Here is a 19,204-nt window from a genome sequence, read left to right as displayed (position 1 = left end):
AGCCTTCTCTTGCTTACCATAGTCACTACTGGCGGGCACAGGAGCAGTTATGAAAAACCTGTGCTATTAGAAAAGAAAAAAGTAAGATACCTACATCAGTAGAGGGAAGCCTCCAGAGGCTACTCTGAGCTTTCTTGGGCCCACTGCTGGTCGCTGGGTTCCTCTTCTTCTTTGCGACTGTGCTCCTGTCCATGAACAAGCATGGCTGCACTGTGCAGGCACTCTGACGGCCCACTGTAACACGGAGCTGCTCATGTACGGAGGAAAAAGCAGTGCTCAAGCTCCATACATGGTCATGGACATATTGTAACCTATTTGAAAATGAAAATGGGTAAAAACCAGCTAAGTCAGGCATGTCCAAAGTCCGGACCGGGGCAAAATCCGTCCCGCCCAGTGGTTCTTGGATATCCCCAATCTTGAATTTTAGTGATCACGAATTTGACTCCGCCCACTTACAAACTGACTTGTGATAACAAAAGGGATATCCAGCTCGAGTGCGGTTTTGAGTCGAATAACCGCACGTAATCACAAATCACGAGTCAGTTTTCGTGATTGAAAACCCGCCGAGTTTAATGGCTAATAGCAGAACTACTGCGCTTGCGCAGTGCGGCGCAGACAGCGTGGCGATGATTGACAGCGGCGCTTCACACAGGTGCAGTTAGGACGCCCTCGAGGTCGGCCTGAACAGCGTGCGGGGAGCCTGGGACGGCGACGGAGAGCGGAGCGGTCAGCGTGGGACAGTCGGCTGCAAGGGGCTGGAGAAAGCCCCAGGTGAGTAAGGCTGATTTTTTAATTTTTCCCTTATGACTTCTTTCAGGCTGCTTACACACAGGGACGTTACAGGCGCATGTTAGTGCGCCTGTAACGCTCCTCCAACGCACAGCAATGTAACACAAGTGGGCTGTTCACACAGCCCACATTGCGTTACATGTAACGCTGTACGTTGCCTGGAAAGTGCAGCATGCTACGGCGTTAAAGCGGCTATAGCCGCGTTAGACTGTTTGCACATGCTCAGTGGGGGGCGGAGAGGAGGCGGGGAGAGCCAGCTACAGTAGCCGCGCACATGGCTACTTAATATTCACTGCACTGGCGGCCGCTGATTGGCCGGCGGGACCACGTGATGCGGAGTGTAGCGCCACTCTGGGAGACCTTATAGGGATAGAGCCGCCTAATGCGGCTCACTCTACCGTCCTTTCTTGCAGCACCATACGTTGTGTTAGGTGCACGTTATGCGACCTTAACGTGGCACCTAATGCAACGTCTTGGTGTGCAAGTAGCCTCAAGGACAACTGAAGTGAAAGGGATATGGAGGTTGCCATATTTATTTCCTTTTAAACAATACCAGTTGCTTGGCTGTCCTGCTGATCCGCAGTAGTGTCTGAATAACACCAGAAACAAGCATGCAGCAATTCTCATCAGATCTGATAAGTTCAGGGTCTATGGCTAAAAGCATTAGTGGCAGAGGATTAGCAGGACAGCCAGGCAACTGGTGTTCCTTTAAAGAACATAAATATGGCAGCTTCAATATCCTTCTTGTTTCAGTTGTCTTTTAATATTAACAGAACACATACATTAACGGAATACGTTTTCAGAACTGCATGGTAGATATTTTATGTTTGTATGTATTTCCATGAATTGTGCACATAAATTGCAACGATAACTTACTTTTTGAAGTTTATGGTATAGAGGGTCGCCGTAATAATGTCTGTAGTATATCAGCCATAAAAACGTTTACATAGACAAAAACTGTGCATCAACACTGGCTGGCTTGCTATAAAACACATATATTCCATATATTTTTTTCATTACATGGTGTCACTCATGCGACTCTGAACTATTCCCATCATTTTTATTTATGGTCTGTTCTTTGTGTTTCATCCTGCATAGGTCTCTCTCTGTGCCAAGTTTACTGAGTTTGTCAAAAACAATATTAAACTGCTTATATACAATATATTTATTCTAACTACGCTGTACATTAGATAAATATTTATCATTATAACATACACCAAACGTTATCCTTGAGTCGTGGCTGTTCAATGACCATGCAAAAAGCATTTACATTATGATATTCAAGTACTAAAATTTTAAAGAAATCTGTAAGATGAGAACCAACAAGTATAAATTAATAGTAAAGATTAGCAGCTGTTGTCCTTAATACACCCCACACGTACAAAAACAAGAAATAGGATTTCATATAAGTAATATACAAAAAAAAAAAAGAAATGAAGTGAAATGTGAGTTAATCACTTTGCAAATGAAAATACAGCAACAAAAACAAAACAAAACAAAAAATGATCTAGATATGAATAGCTAAATAAAAACATGACTTGAGCATCTCGGAGATGTAGATGACATAAATATTTACATATAAAACATTAACATTACAAATACAAAGAACTAGTTGGCTCTCTTAAACTTGCACAGAATAGCCTACCCTTGTGCAAAATCAAGAAATGTTGAATCAGGATGATACCATTTATTGGGTAACTTAAAAGAATAAGAGTAAGCTTTCGGCTACCCAAATCCTGTATTCTTATAAGGAACCTGCCTGTTAATGATAATGTTTCCGCCGAGAGCCAGACGGAATCCGCCGCTTTCGGGTCTCTGTGCTTGTTCCCCGCTAATGACGTAGCTGCTGGAACGCAGGCCGCACATTCTGATAGGCGGAGAGCGTGTTCCCAGTACGCCCTCCGCAGATGTCAACAATAGTGAGCTGACTGCGGTCAGCTGACAGCACGTTGTCAGCTGATGCTACAGCTGACACCTAGGTAGGTGTACCGCTGTGTAATTGGATGTGCGGAGTGTGGCCGGCCACTGATTGGATGAAAGTTGTATTTAAGCTTTCAGAGTGCTCCCAGTTATCGCCCGTGATAAGCATAGCTGTGGCTAGTTGCTGGGTGCGCACTCACATTGTCTGAATTACTGGAACTCGACCTTGGCTTCTATTTGACTAGTCTAGTCTGCTGTTACTAACCCTTGCTTTGTTACCTGGATACTCTTGCCTGCTGCCTGGACCAGCCTCTGCCTGTTACCTGGATACTCTTGCCTGCTGCCTGGACCGACCTCTCTTTGTTACCTGGATACTCTTGTCTGCTGCCTGGACCGACATCTGCTTGTTACATGGATACTCTTGCCTGCTGCCTGGATCGACCCTTGCTTGTTTAATGGACATCCTAGTTTATACCTGGACTGACCCTTGCTTGTTGCTTGGATAATCTTGCATGTGGCCGTGCATGAACTCTCCCACGTGCTTCTTGGATCATCCACTCCCAGTCCCTGAATCATCTGTCAGTACTGCCAATTGACGCTGAGGGCCTCAGCCTCCTAAAATCAAGGTACTAGTCCTGTGTAATACTTATGAACCATTGAACTGTGTTATACTTGCCTCAGTGGTGTTCTGGCGGGTTATTGTCCTCTCTCCTTCAGTCTGTATGCACATTAAAACATGGGGGTACCCGTAGTCAGGAAACAAATAAAGTGTCCTGTTCACGCGGGGGCTTGTCTATAGGTGAAGACTGTGGGCCGGGCTCAGAGCCGTGGCTATAGATTGGGACATAGAGACTGATTGGGGGCATAACCTGTCAGGCCTTACAATCCTGACAGGATGTTAAAGCATGCAGCAGTGGCATAAGGACTGCAGTGGCAGCAGTGGCTGTGACTGGGACTGTGCTCCTGGGGGGCCCGCTTGTCCTCCCTGATGTTGCCCTCCTGAATAAATCGCAGTGGGGGAAGCAGCACACACAACTCTTACAGGTTCCAGGCACTGGGGGTCCCATCTGTCCGCTCTGCACTACCTCTGCTCTGCACATCCTGCTTCTCAGATTGGGCTCTAGTGCAGAGTACAGAGTGGTGCTGATGCAGAGCCGACAGATGGGACCCCTAGCGTCTGGAACCTGTAAGAGGTGAGTGTGTATGCTGCCTCTATCATTCCCCACTCTGTAATGCTCCAGCACGGGGGGGGGGGGGGTCTTTGAGGGAATGGGGGTGCTATCCGCCCATAGCCTTTGTGCAGATGCCAAAGCCACCAATGGCGGCCAGAAGCAGCTGGCCACAGCAATAGCCATACCAGTACAGTGGCACATGCTGCGCGCAGTAGTGATCTAGGGCTTACCCTCCAGTATAGCTTCTCTGGTGGTCTACAGTGGGCCAAACATAATGCAAAGTGGGGAATCCACCCGAGGGCCAAATTTGATGGCTCCGAGGGCCAGATTTGGCCCATGGGCCGAAGGTTGACATGTATGCCCTACATGGTATTTGCTGCATGACAGGTAGCGTTTTGGTCCAATGACATCTTGCAGTAAAAGTGGGCATAGATTAAAGGATTAAAGGAAGCGCGCGTTATTTAGGAGCGCGCACCACACCGCACTACCGCGCGTAGTGTGTGGCGCTGTATTTAGCGGGCATTGGTGTCATTAAGCTCACGCTGCTTTAGCAGCACAACTTAATTAGTCAACCCCAATATATCCTGAAAAGAGCTTCAGGTGTGCAAAACAAAACGTTTGTGTTTTGAAGGGAAACTGAATTTTGTGTGCAAAAGTGTTTCATCCTAAGCTCAGGTACGCTTCAACTTTTTTTCTCTCTCTGGACATCTTTTTGCATGCATATTGTAGGAATATATAAGCTTTCCAGCTGCTCGTCTCCTATGTTTACTTGTAAAACACAACAAATGGAAGTACAGAAGAAAATACAGTAAAAATAGGCCTCACTCTTTGATCAATAAAGGCTTTTGTGTGTAATTAGACAGGGGCTATTATCACCAGCTTTCATCTCTGGGAAAAAAAATAAATAAGTCTTTACGGGACGGAGCACAACGTACCTTACAGGCTACACAGAATCAGTGACATGGGCAGTTTGTGTTAATCCCTCGTTTATTTCGGCTTGTAGTCTAATTCTGCCAACAGGTTTATTCGCCTTTTGAGGAGTACCTTAGGCCTACTTTGCAACATGCATTTTGAATGGGGCTGAAAACATGTTGACAAGTTGGTTCCCCAAACACAGGAAGTCCTGTGGACTCAGAGAAGATTACGTGCCCACATGTTCAAAGTGCTTTAAATACAGACAAATCACCCAGTTGCCCAGGGCAAGCTGGTTCAGACTTCAATACACTGACTGAGATACTAGCGGTGCCTGTTAAATGCAAGCAAATGTTTAATAGAGTAAACTTGTCTAATTGTGGGAGAGGAATGACATTACAACAAATGGGATCAGGTGATTTATAAATGGACCAAATCGTAAACTTGTCTATTTTAAGCTGAACTAAAGATCAAAGTACATGTTTATTTATAACCTAAATTAGCTAAATCAGCCTCTGATCAATAATGCAGCCCACCTACAGCCCGACTCACCCCAGTACAAATGTCAAAAGATGAAATGTTCCCACAGGCCCTTAAAGAGAATCTGTATTGTTAAAATCGCACAAAAGTAAACATACCAGTGCGTTAGGGGACATCTCCTATTCCCCTCTGTCACAATTTCGCAGCTCCCCGCCGCATTAAAAGTGGTTAAAAACAGTTTTAAAAAGTTTGTTTATAAACAAACAAAATGGCCACCAAAACAGGAAGTAGGTTGATGTACAGTATGTCCACACATAGAAAATACATCCATACACAAGCAGGCTGTATACAGCCTTCCTTTTGAATCTCAAGAGATCATTTGTGTGTTTCTTTCCCCCCTGAGGGGGGAGTGCATAGCAGAACCACAACACTGAAGAACTTGGCAGCCTTCCAGACACAGGCTGACAAGTCTGACAAGGGAAAGATACATTGATTTATTACAGAGACTGTGATAGTATAAAGTGCTGCAGTAAGCCAGAACACATTAGAATAGCTTTTGGAACTTGTAGGATGATAAAAAACAGGATGCAATTTTTGTTACGGAGTCTCTTTAAACTCTTCAGCTGTGACTAGCCCCTGGATGCAAGGAGACCACCACTCCCCAACAAACCCACCACAGTATAATAAGGACCATCCCACTACAAAGCCATGATGTAAAATGAAGAACAAGAAAAGCCCTGTGCCCCGAAAGAAGTGGTCAACACTATGCTATCTCCAAACTAGATCCACAGATCCTAACAAGAGCCCAGATAAAGCACACCACAGCCAAGAGCGAAGATGGCTATTGTAGATAAATGGAGGAGTGAAATAAAACAAAATCAAAGAAAATCAAAAAAGATAACCATATACCAGTCCCTACAGAGAGAATGTAAAATGGCCCCATACCTGGAAAATTTCCAAAGCTCTCAAGACAGGCAAATCCTGAGTCTGTCCTGAGTCTCTACAGACTGAGTGCTTACAACCTCGAAATAGAGTCTGGAGACTGAGACAGACGTACAAACCCAGAGAGAATAGAATATACCAACACTGATAGAAAAAGACTCTTGAGGATGAGAATAACTTCCTGCTGCACTGCCTCAAATATACTGGAACCAGGGAGACCTTCTTTAAAGGAAACCAGAACCCAAATGAAGATGAGAAAAAGGGGGGGAGCAGGCATGTATGGATAGCTGTCCTGATGCTCTCTGCTCCCCCTGTTCTCCTTTCTGCCCCATCCGTTACCTGTAATTGCCCTACTGCCCGTCTTCCAGTTGGCTTGGTCGGGCATCATTGCACCTGCGCTTATTACAGCATGCAACCGCTGGCGGAAGCGCTCTGCGCATGTGCATAACATCATTGTGATGTAACGCGCATGCGCAGAGCGTTCCTGGCCACGTGCTGTAGTACGCCTGCAGACCGGCCAACGCAGGTGCACTGATGCCCAACCAAGCCGACCAGAAGATGGGGCCAGAGGGCAATTGCAGGTAAAGTAGGGGGCAGAAAAGTGAACTGGGGAATGGTGAGCATCAGGACAGCTCACCACACATGCCTGCTCCCCCCATTTTTCATCTTCATTTGTGCTCTGGTATCCTTTAAGAAATTGATAGAACTATTTCCAGACTTTCACACATTAGAGGACATTCTACTAGGAGAAGAGGAATCCACAGTGACAATCCCTGCACAATGTGTCACAGCATGCCGCAGACTGAGAGGAGCATACATGAACTGTAAACCTGAAAATGTCCATGGACTGCTTAGCCACTGTACCCCTAACCAACCCCCTTCTATGTCCCCCTTTCCCGCCCTTGTTTTGGAAATGCCTGTATGAATCTTGGTCATGCCAATAAAGCTAAATTTGATTTGATTAGATGAGTTGGTGGTGTGCTCCTCTGTGCTGCGTGTGCGCTCCATTACAACAAGCGTCACATGCTAATCATGTGACGCTTGTTGTAATGGAGAGCACACGCAGCACAGAGGGGTCAGCGTGCTTCTGAGCCTCGCACTATGCGCCGGCCAGAAGAGAAGGGGGAAGGGCATACTGCGCACATAGGGCGCAGTATGTCCGGGACAAAGTTCAGTAAAGTCGCCGCACACCAGCAAGTATAGACTGAGAACAGCGGCAGACGGAGGGGGCAGGAGGAACAGCAGGTATGTGCTGATTACTACCTACACAGTGCTGCAAATTATTTTTACCACAACCCTTTGGTTGTGGTATCCTTTAAATGAGTTTTTTGAAAAATTATAATTTGTAACATAGGTGAGAATCGCAAAAACTGCCCATTGTGGTGCAAAAAGTTAAAATATAGACTATATTTTTCTGAAAAAGCATGGGGAACAGTTTTAGAAACAATTACACAGTTTAAGAAACAATTATGTGTTAAATAATGGGTTATTGCAATTGATAAAGTTGGTGTGGAAATGAAAGGTAAAGGTAACAAGGGATATACAGTAGTTGTTTTATATTTACGTAGCGCCCTTTTTAAACGGTGCCAGTAAAGAAAAGATTTGCATTGATGTGAATGTGGTGACCTTTTTAAAAGGCGCCTTGCAGCGCTGGGTCCCCAGTTTGAATCCCAGCCAGGGCGCTATCTGCACAGAGTTTGTATGTTCACCCCGTGTCTGTGTGGGTTTAATCCGGACACTCTGGTTTCCTTCCACACCCTAAAAATATACAAATAAGTAATTTGACTTTCCCCTTAAACTGCCCGTAGACTATATTGGACTTATGACTATGGTAGGGGTTAAATTGTGAGCCCCTCTGAGGGACAGTTAAAGGTCAAAACTATATAATACGGTACTCTGTAAAGCTCTACAATGTTGAGCACTTTATGGCCACCCTTTTATGTGGATAAAGTGCACAGATTTTATGATTAAAGGGAACCTGAAGCGAGTAAAATTATTTAAAATAAACACGTCATAGCTGCAAATGAATATTACATACTTACCTCATCCGTTCCTCTCAGAAGCTCATCATTTTCTTCTTACAGTGATCCCTTCCAAGTCTGACAAGATTTTGTCAGAACTGAAATATACCAGTTACTGTCAGTTATATATCAGCAGCTGTCAGTTACAACTGAATGTGAAAGGTAATGTCCATGTTTCCCTATGGCTCAAGTGGGTGATATTACAGTTTAACGATGTGCTGACCGGGAAGCTGCTATGGGGTAATGGCCATTTTTAAAATGGAGGACGGAGAATTCCTTTGATCACAGTGGACAAACAGGACACAGGAGAGGAGAAAGCGATTGAGGAGTAGACTACACAGGAGGTAAGTATGACCTCTGTAAGGTTATTTTGACTTTTTATTTTCAGTTCAGGTTCTCTTTAACACTTTGCAGAGTTATCCAATCCATTCCCAGTGAACTCACTGTGTCAAGCTGCTGTTTACAATGCTGAAATATTTAAATTATTTACAGACTATTCTTCAGTGTCTAAAAGTCCTAATTACCCTCCAGTTTTATCTACTGCCATGCTTCACACAGATCTATTGATCTAAATGGTCCTAAAGACTATAATTTTAATTATGACCACCATGTAGTTTTATATTTGTTCCCAAAAGAGCACACCTCTTGTTTTTTTGATCTTTACTGTACTGTCAAATTAGAGTCTGGTGGACATCTGGTTTACAGACCGACCTGTTATCACCCATCTCTCCTCTTGTTTATATCTTTTGCTGTTTTTTTAAACTTTTCTCATACCTATCACCCATTTCCTTATTTATATTGCCACTTTCTGACTGTAAACTAACTGTTTAGGGCAGTTGTGGTCAATTTCATCTCTATAAGTAAACTGCTAAACCTTTCATCTTTAAAGTAGATAGTTCAAGACTAGATAAGACCTTCAACCATTGTACTTGTTAAATATGCACAACTATGTCAAGAGGACATTCATTGCTAAGAGTGCATTGTTGCAATGTTTTTGTTAGGGAAACTGCCTTGCTTAAAAGGCATTTCTTGAGCACAGTTGCAAAATAAGTGGCTCTAGTTCCTTATGGGTTCAGACTGTAGAAAGGTTTCAGTCTACTTGACAAGTTCTGCTAGAATATGTTTTTATTTCTTGTGGATATCTGTAATGGTGCCCATACACGGTACAATAAAAACGTTCGATTTTCCTTTTTATTTGACCAAAAGAATCAAATCGAATGAAAGTTGAAAAGAATCTTTTGTTTTTGATCAAGAAAAAAAAACTATTATCCTGTTTTTTTTAAATAAAATCCGATCGGACATGTTGGAAAAATTTTTTATATTATTGTAACGGAATAATCAAACTAAATTATCTAATCAAAAAAAAAAAAGGAAAAATTGTAGCATGTATAACAATAACAATAACATTTCTATAGCACTTTTCTCCCATAGGACTCAGAGCACTTAGGCTCTCTCAGATTCCGTAGTTGGTAGTAGGATGAAGTATTCACACAACAAAAATTATATTTTTGCAAATGCCAAACTGAACAGGTGGGTTTTCAGTCCGGATTCAAACTCGTCCAGAGATGGAGCTGTCCTGATCTGCTGAGGTAAGGAGTTCCATAACGTAGGAGCAGCATGACAGAAGGCTCTGGGACCAAACGTTTCCAGGTGGGTAAGACTAGGGCACCTTCAGACAGATTGCTTCTGAAAATAAGAGTAAAGCACCTTAGTAAAGAAGAAAGCCCAAAATAAGATCATACTTTTTATAATTTAAATATAGATGTCTGTCCTAATGCAGCAGATAATCCTATTTGTGTCTTATCACAATTTTTAAACACATAAAAAAACAGTAAATTGCACTAAAGATCAGAACACCAAGTGTCCCAGTGGTTCTGGAGGTGTGTTTGGCTTTCAGGAACATAAAAGGATGATTTCCATAGTCAGCAGTGATGCATTATGGGGCACCTCAGAAGCACAATCCAACCTGAATTATCGCAAATACCTTCTGGTTTAAGAAGGCAATTTTCTGTTTTGCATAGCATTTTAGTAACAGGGCTTTTTTGGTCCTTTTTAGCCCCTTAAACAAGCCTAGAAGTTCTGGTTCACCATGAGCTGGCTGAGCAATCTGTTACCCCAATGGTCACAATGTCATCATCCATACATAATATAGATGAAGGGCTGTCACATTCCCAGAAGTTAAATCTTCATGTATCTACTGTTAGTGCACAGAGTTAGACTACCCTGCAAGCGTATGGTGAACCAGAACTCATTAGAGTGTGTAAGGGGCTACAAAGGACTAAAAAGCCCACTTACTAAAATGCTAAGGCACAAGCTTTGACCTGAGGAATCGGTTTTGACCATGAAATGCATTGTCTTGTAAAGTGTTTAATAAAGATATTACTAAACTTTCTGAATACAACCTTGCTTGATGTCTACTCCTTGAAGAAGTTTCTTTTAGGCGCCTCCTACCTTCTACAAACTAAGCACCCAGAGAAAAAGCAGTTTTGACCATGAAACACATTGTCTTGTAAAGTGCATAATAAAGGTATGACGCTTGATGTCTACTCCGTGAAGTGGTTTCTTTAGGGCGCCTCCTACCTTCTTCAAATCTCTGTTCTTCTACTTGTTAAAGTGGTGCCACTAACTACCCTTTCTGACTCTAGAATATACATTTAGATACGGTCCCACCTATGGTTTCATGCTGCTTACATTACACTGCTGATTCTGCACTTGTCCATATCTTCTGCACCTGCAACTCTATCAGTGTTGCATCATCGTTCCACAAAAGAGTCATTATTTCCAAGATGCGACAGTGAGACAAGCATAAAAGAAGATAAACAAGGTAAAAAGTATGTCGGGGAAAACATAGTTCTTGTCAATCTACCACAAATCTTTCTCTTGCCTGAGACATGACTCGTTTCTGGAGAAGTACACAGTTTGAAATCAGAAACCTGAGGCTAAGGAGCACGCATTTTTCAAACACGACCCTTTTGCCAAAGCATAAAATATGTCTTACTGGAACATAGCATTTTCTCCCATGTTTTTGTTGTTTTATATTTGTTTTGAGCGCATTCCCACTAAACAATTTTAAGAGAATAATATTCCTTGCTCCTAGATGAAACTGATGAAAGAAGTGAAGCCAAGTTCATATGCTTCAAAAAAATAAGTAAAGGTCTGCAGACAAGCCATATACAGAAGAAATGTTTTGTTTTGTTAACAGCTAGTAAATCCTGACAACCACGATTGGCAATTAATGTGTGTACACACGCAAGATTACAGTCTCCTGCAGAGATCAGGAATCGATCCATCTGTGACCATTGATGCAGGCACATGTACGGGGTGGGGCTCTGGTTATTCAAGAACCCCCCTTTGTGTGACCCATTACCCTAGGCCCTTCCAATGGACTTCCTCCTTATTATGAGGGTGGAGTCTGTGGTGTGGAGTGGACTGGAGTGCTGCAGCAGACTTGCAGTAATTAACTTATACACACTGATCGCCGACAGATGCAGGGACCCAGGTGCCAACAAGTCGGAAGTTCCGCACATCACGTAGCACTGTTGCCATCCTGACATGACAGCAGAGACGTGGCTGCCAAGGAGACAGAGAAGGGGAGGAGGAAACATTCGGCCACAGGTCTGACTGACTCCACACGATTGAATGCAGCCAGCACCTCTGTGATTGAATGTGTCAAGTAGAGGGGATCAGAGGGATGGTTTGGGACAGTGCCCCAACCCCCTATACCCTTCCCTTATTCCCACAACCCCCTCCCCATGTTAACGTTTGTCTTGCTTTGGCAATGCTAAATGTATTTGGTCCTGCCAATAAAGCTTTTTTGGATTTGGATTGGATTTGGTGCAAGATCCATACAACTCTGGTTTGGTATTACTGTGCATTTCTGGGGGTAGGGGAGGTCACATGTCACTGCAGGACGAGGAGGTTGGGGAGGGGAAGGTCCCCGACCACTTGTTGGTTGGTACTACTGTGCATGGGGGGGTTAAATTTGAGCATCCCCCAGGTGAGGACCCTCTGCACGGCCCTGAGCTCAGGGCCAAGCGTTGTTCAGAAGTGTTTCATCTAGACTACATGCTAATTACACATTCTATAGGGTGAGCTGAGCCGCCCATGAGGCGGGTTCCTCAGGCGGCAAAAGTCGGGCGGGGCTGCATCCACCTGCTGGCCGTGGGTGGGGGGCGCTGAGCTGGAGGGGGTCGCAGGCAGCAAGGGGGCAGCGGGCACAGCGGCCTGGAGGGGGGACAGAAGTATGATCAGGCAGTGGGCGGGGATGACTCACCTCTTCTGCATTCCACTCTCGTCACTTCCTGCAATTCCACCCACTGTACTGTAAGTGGACGGCATTGCAGAAAGTGACGAGAGTGAAACGCACGCTGGAACGCGGAAGAGGTGAGCCATCCCTGCCTGCTGCCTGATCATACTACGCTGTTGCGCCTAATAGCTGGAGGGGGAGCGCAGATCGGAGGACCCAGGTAAGAGGGGGTGAGACCCCCTCCCCGCTGCTGTGCCCACTGCCCACTTTCCTGTCTGCTACCCCTCCAGGCTACCTATTCTGCGGGGGGGGGGGGTGTTATTATACTACGTGGGGGAGGGTGCGGCATCTCACAAGTTTGTCTCAGGCAGGAAAATAATGTGCTCACCCAAGACAATACAGTACTCAGGGCTGGATTTGTACTCTTTACCGCCCAAGGCCACTATCACCAGCCACCCTCCTTCAGTATAGGTAGCGAGATGATCCCTCCGCTCTTCCCTCTAGTATAGGTAGCCAGATAACCACCTCCCCCCTTCCCTCTAGTATAGGTAGCCAGATGACCCCTCCTTTCTTCTCTATATAGGTAGCCAGATGACTCCCTTAATCCCTCCTTTTTCCACCCCACTTTTAGTATAGGCAGCCAGCTCGCCTTTACATTGCAGCAAACATCAGTGTCACTCATTTCTCTGCTTGTTTCCAGTGCAAAATCTTCATCTTCCTTTTCATCGCCAATGCTGCCCAAATCCATAGCGGCCAGCCACAATGCAAACATGCACAGAGAGCAAGGTGGCTGCTGCACAGGTGGCTGACAGCAGAGTACCACGGTCAAGCACTATCCTGATCTACCTGCATTGCATCATGCTGCACCAGTTTAGCCTGCTGCTTTGGTGCCCTTGCTCTTGTGGTGCCCTAAGCCATGGCCAAGTGGCCTTGTCCTAAATCCGGCCCTGACAGTCCTCCGTAATCCAGGTCACTTGCTTATTCATCAAGACTGCAGTACACATGCTAGATTTTCAGCAGAGACAGCCCCAACCAGCTTCCTTAGCCAAGAACCATCTAGACTTCACTGAGGTCCCATCAAGGAGCACCGTGTATTTCTGGATGATAAGGCAAATGTTGTAATCTCTCTGATTAAAATTATTTGGAATACAGAAATAAAATTCACAATGCAAGAACTTGAAGGGGTTTTTCAAAAAACCCTTTAAAGACGAACTGTAGAGAAAATAACCTAGTGAACAAAATTATTATTTTTTTAATATTAATTTATAAATTATATAGCCAGTGTTTTCTAGTTGTGAAAATTATCCTCATCCGGATTTACATTCGATTCAATTTATCAAAGACGGCGACATATTTAGTCCTGTCAGGTACAGCTCTGAGGAATATATGGTAGAGATTAGATTGTGAGCCCCTCTGAGGGACACTTAACCTCCTTAAAGGTAACCCCGTGCTGGACACGGGGTAAGCCGCGCAGGAGGATTTCTCAGGCCCCGCTGGGCCGATCTGCATAATTTTTTTTTTTATACACGCAGCTAGCACTTTGCTAGCTGCGTGTTACTCACGATCGCTGCCGCATCAGAGGGTGCCCCCCCTGAGACCCGTGCGCTGCCTGGCCAATCACTGCCAGGCAGCACTGAGGGGTGGATCGGGACTCCCTCTGACGTCTCGACGTCAATGATGGGGGAAGCCCTCATGGAAATCCTGTTCCACACGGGATTTCCGTATGGGCATACACGCCGGCAGCGATCGTCGCGTACGGGGGGACACCGCAGGGAGGGGGAAGCATGTAGCTAGCGCTAGGCTAGCTACATGCTAAAAAAAAAAAAAAAAAAGGTTAAAAAAAACCTCCTGCGGCCGGAAGGCCACGGGAATCAAACCGCCAGGGAGGTTAAAGGAAATCTGTAACAAAGAAAAGAGCTCCAGGAGGTACTTACCTCAGAAGGGGGAAACCTCTGGGTCCTAAAGACGCTTCCCCCTTCATCCTCAGTAGAGGGGCTCCAGCGCTGGGACCCCCCAAGGTTCTCTTCGTTGGCCACTCGTCGGTCTGTGCACATGCACAGTAGCGACTCTCCACTTGGGCTCTGATGAAAATAGCCGAGCCTGATCTGGTTCTCTCTACTGCTCAGGCAGGAGTGATATGCGCCTGCACAGTAGAGTGGACCTCATCGAGCTAGACTTTTTCAGAGAATCACAGGGGCCGAGGCATGCAGATATGCACATTGTGGAATGCCTTGCCTAGACACCCACAATTTTATCAGGTGCCCCCAGGCATTACAATGTACAATGTTTTTTGACGCAAATTGTCACTTTGCAGTGGGGGTAGGTTAAGGTTAGGTGGGGGTAGTTAAGTGTTAAGGAGGGGAGGGGGGGGGGTTAAGTGTTAGACATAGGTAGAAGGCAGTCTTAGGATTAGGTATCAGTAGAGGGAAGTCCAAGGGTTAGTAATCGGTAGATGGCGGGCTTTGTGTGATTGTAGGATTAGGCTAAGACATAGTAAAATATCGGTAATGATTATTAATATTTTAGTATCGGAATTCGGTAGCAGAATATTGCTTATTTTTGTGAGATTCTACTAGCGGCAATCCCCTGTGCCCTTTTTTCAATCGTCTTTTTTACATGTATGCGGTGCAGTCACTCTCTCCCTGGACCTGGACTGCGTCATTATGTTGCCATAAGCATCTTGTCAATACAGTAGCTGAGCTCTGTTTAAGGGGGAGATAGAGATTTGGAAGGTTCCGAAGGAGAGTTGAGCACCGATGACTTGCTGCATATTTTGCAAAATAAGATGCTGTGAAGCGGAAAAGTTTACATGCTCAGCAGAGATAAAAATACTTGGATTTGGAGAATTATTTTGGGGGCTTTTAAACAAAGTTTCAACAAAGATTTTTAAAATAATAAGACAATGGATCTACTTTTCAGTGTTCAATTTTCTTTTTTATGGGGGGGGATTGATCTCAAACGTTTAACCGCAAATACAGTGTGTAGCAGGCTGTGCGTATAGAGACAAGCAGACCAGGTAACAGGTTAATGCGCAGCGGCCAAGCACAAAGGCAAAACCATTGCATTACGCTGGACTGCTTTTAGCATGTAATGGAATATTTGGATTGAAGCATTGCCTAAAGAAAACATTTGTTCCATTTTTCCCCCCTTCTCCTCTATGGCAAAATAAGACATCTGACTGTTTTCTTACTCCACCAAGGTCAATGGAAAAGGGCATCTGACAGAGCAAGATACAATCTGGCCACTTCCAGTATCCTGCAAAACAAATTGTTTGCAGAGAGAGAGGCCTCTTCTACTTCAGCCCTGTAGCGATGAGAGCGAGCGTGCAAAGCAAACCTCCAAAGAGGCAGGCACTGAATCTCACCCAGAGACTTATTTAAAGAGAAGATACACGGAAAACCTGTTTATGGGCAAGTGGCTTGTTTTCAAAGAAAGTAATGTGTGACTATTGGCAGAAGGCATGATGAATCCATATAGACTCAGGTTGTGGTGAGGTTGGCCAAAAAAAAAATGTTTTTCATATGGTTCAATATGTGTTCTGTTATAGAGCAGGGCCTGTTGTTGTGAGTAGTTTGCATTAAAGCAATTCTGAAGTCTCCCACCAACAAAAAAAAAACGTTAAAATAGTCCAGAGGCTTTCTGGGTCCTTCTTCAGGTCACTGTTCTAGTGCTGAGTCCCCCTATGCTTCTGTCTGGGAGCGCAGCCATGAATTAACTCAATGAGACTGGGCATGTGTGATTATGGTCTGCGCCTGCCCAGTAGAACAGAGCAGTACATGAGCGGTTTCGTTCTACTGGGCATGTGCGGCCCCTGTTCACACATGTCCAGTGCAGATACGCATCTTCACTGCTGTACTCCTAGTGATCATCGTAATCACCTAACTACGATTATGCTAAATTTTGTGTACATTTTTTCGCAATTACAAAATACATATATCCAGGCACATTGCATCTAGTTAGGACATTAAATAAGTTAAGGAAAGGGAGGTGCTGAAGGGGGTGTAGCTAGAAAACAGCAAAAATCTATTAACCCTTCGCACTCTCACATGCAAATGTTCAAACAAATGCATTCACAGATTCACTCATCCAGGCACAACTATCATCCCTACAGCTAAGTTAAAAGCCGGGGTTTTAGTTCACAGAAGAATGCATTCTTATGCTTAGTCACCTATACTGCACAGAAGTACCCAGGTAAACATAGGTGTCCTAACTCTGGCCCTGTAACATGCATATGTGTTTGTCAGCATGCACACAGCTTATGCTGGTGTATGTGCATGGTGCACATGGATACATTACGTTAGCTCCCTTGTGCGATTGGTAAGATTCACTGTCTGTCCCAGGAGAGGACGTCAGGCTGTGTGCTCCTAATCCATTGATAGGTTTGATGCAATGAATGTGTTTGCATGTCTGCACTATGCATGTTACAGGGCCAGAGTTAGGACACCTATGTTTACCTGGGTACTTCTGCGCAGTATAGGTGACTAAGCATAAGAATGCATTCTTCTGTGAACTAAAACCCCGGCTTTTAACTTAGCTGTAGGGATAACAGTGGTGCCTGGATGAGTAAATCTGTGAAAGCATTTGTTTGAACATTTGCATGTGAGAGTGCGAAGGGTTAATAGATATTTGCTTTTTTCGCAATTAAGCCTATACATAAATTCAATTGATTTCGTAGTCATTCGTAATTTCACATAAACTTTTGCGTGATTTTTGCATAATTTTGTGCTGACTTTGGCAGTGAATAGCAAAGCCCCATACATGCTATTTACAGCAAAATTGCTACACATTTAACCACTTCGCAGCCCGGGTACAGTATATCTACGCTCTTTGAACTTCAGTTTCTCACCCAGAGCATAGATCTACGCACCCCTCCCCCCCCCCCCCGCCGCTACCGCCGCTGCCGCCACTGTCCGTGCTCCCGCTCGTGCACCCCGCCTGCCGGTCGCCCAGAGATCAATGGAACAGGAAAATCAATGGAACAGGAAAATCCATTCCCAATCTTTGATCTCTGCCCCCCAGCAATGATCGGCTGCTTCTATGAGAAGCAGCGCGATCATTGTGAAAAAAAAAAAAGTTTCCCAGCCTCCCTGAACTTCCTGCAAGCGTACTTCCTACGCTTGCAGGACGCATTCACAAAAATGTGGCCATCTTGTGGCCAAAAAGTAAAACTACACCCAAAAACATTTTTCCTATACAAATACATTATTTTACAATATAAATTAACTAATTAACTCCCACACTCCCCAATTGTTACCAATTTTTTTTTGTAATAAAAAAAAAATACAATAAAAAACAACAACATAAATAGTTACCTTAGGGACTGAAATCTTTAAATATGTATATCAAGAGGGTATAACACTGTTACTATAAATTGTGGGCTTGTAATTAGGGATGGACGCAAAACTGAAAAAAATGCACCTTTATTTGCAAATAAAATATTGGCGCCAAACATTGTGATAGGGACATAATTTAAACGGTGTAATAACCAGGACAAATGGGCAAATAAGTTACATAGATTTTAATTACAGTAGCATTCATTATTTAAAAACTATAATGGCCGAAAACTGAAAAATAATGATTTTTTTTCCAAATGTTTTCCTATTTTCCCAGTAAAACAAATTTAGAATAAAATAATTCTTGGCATAATGTCTCACCTAAAGAAAGCCTAATTGGTGGCCAAAAAAACAAGATATAGTTTATTTCATTGTGATAAGTAATGATAAAGGTATAGGCGAATGAATGTAAGGAGAGCTGAAAGGAGAAAATTGCTCAGATGCTGAAGGGGTAAAACCCTTCAGTTGTGAAGCGGTTAAGGAGAATGGGTATAAGTCAGAAAAACTATTTTCCCAAAAAACCTTGTAGTTTTTGTGAAAATCGATTTTACAAATGCAAAGAAAAAATGTTTTTTAAACTCAGAAAAATTACAGTTTAAAACACATTTTTCTTTGCATTTTTAAAATCGATTTTCTCAAAAACTACAAAGTCTTTTTTAGAAAATTATTTTTCTGACTTGTACCCACTATTCTCCTTAACATATGTAGTAATTTGGTGTAAATAGCATGTATGGGGGCTTTGCTATTAGCCGCCAAAGCCGGCTTGACTTTTCGGCACGGTGCGAAAATTACACGAAAATGTACGCGAAATGATTTAATAATACTATTACATACAAATTGTATTATGATTTTCTCTGAAATTTTGCATTACGATTACGAGGAAGCAGCACTGAATTGGTAGCCTGGAAAAGGCGTATATATGTTCTGGGTGCAGGGGGAAGTGAGATACGGCTCTCCCCACACTATAGATAAATATATTCCCCTACTGATAACCTAGCCTGTCCTGTGGCAGCGAACTTCTGGGTCCGACTATTGCTGGCACCCAAATTATGGAGATTTCAGGAGAAGTCCCTCCCTGCACCGCTATAGACCGTAATAACATTACTGTCTATGGCGGTGCCCAAATCAGGTGCTATCCAGCTCACTGCCGGCACTGAAACCACCTGTCTTGTGGAGAAGGACCTGGACTAGAGGCTTCCCAAGTGAGTAGCTAACTTTTTTTTTTGTCTGACTTTAGGGTTGCTTTAAAATGAACCTGAGGTTTGAGACCTATGGAAGCTGCCATATTTAATTCATTTGAAACAATACCAGCTGTCCCGTTGATCTTTCTGGTCTGCAGGATCTAAATCGCACTCCTGAAACAAGCATACAGCTAATCTTGTCAGATTT

The 19,204-nt window shown here is 43.9% G+C and overlaps 1 long non-coding RNA gene across 1 annotated transcript in view; it reads right to left on the bottom strand.

The window, feature by feature from the left end:
- Window positions 1-9,623: 9,623 nt before the first annotated feature.
- Window positions 9,624-19,204, bottom strand: part of LOC137558954 (uncharacterized) — a 92,601-nt gene continuing 83,020 nt past the window's right edge. Inside the window, exon 4 of the long non-coding RNA XR_011029743.1 lies at window positions 9,624-9,922. This is a non-coding gene — a long non-coding RNA (uncharacterized lncRNA). The remainder of the gene's footprint in view (window positions 9,923-19,204) is intronic.

This window comes from Hyperolius riggenbachi, chromosome 1 (genome assembly GCF_040937935.1).
Source record: "Hyperolius riggenbachi isolate aHypRig1 chromosome 1, aHypRig1.pri, whole genome shotgun sequence".
Taxonomy (NCBI): Eukaryota; Metazoa; Chordata; class Amphibia; order Anura; family Hyperoliidae; genus Hyperolius; species Hyperolius riggenbachi.
Note: the sequence above shows the minus strand (reverse complement) of the source record. Positions and strands in the feature narration are given on the sequence as shown.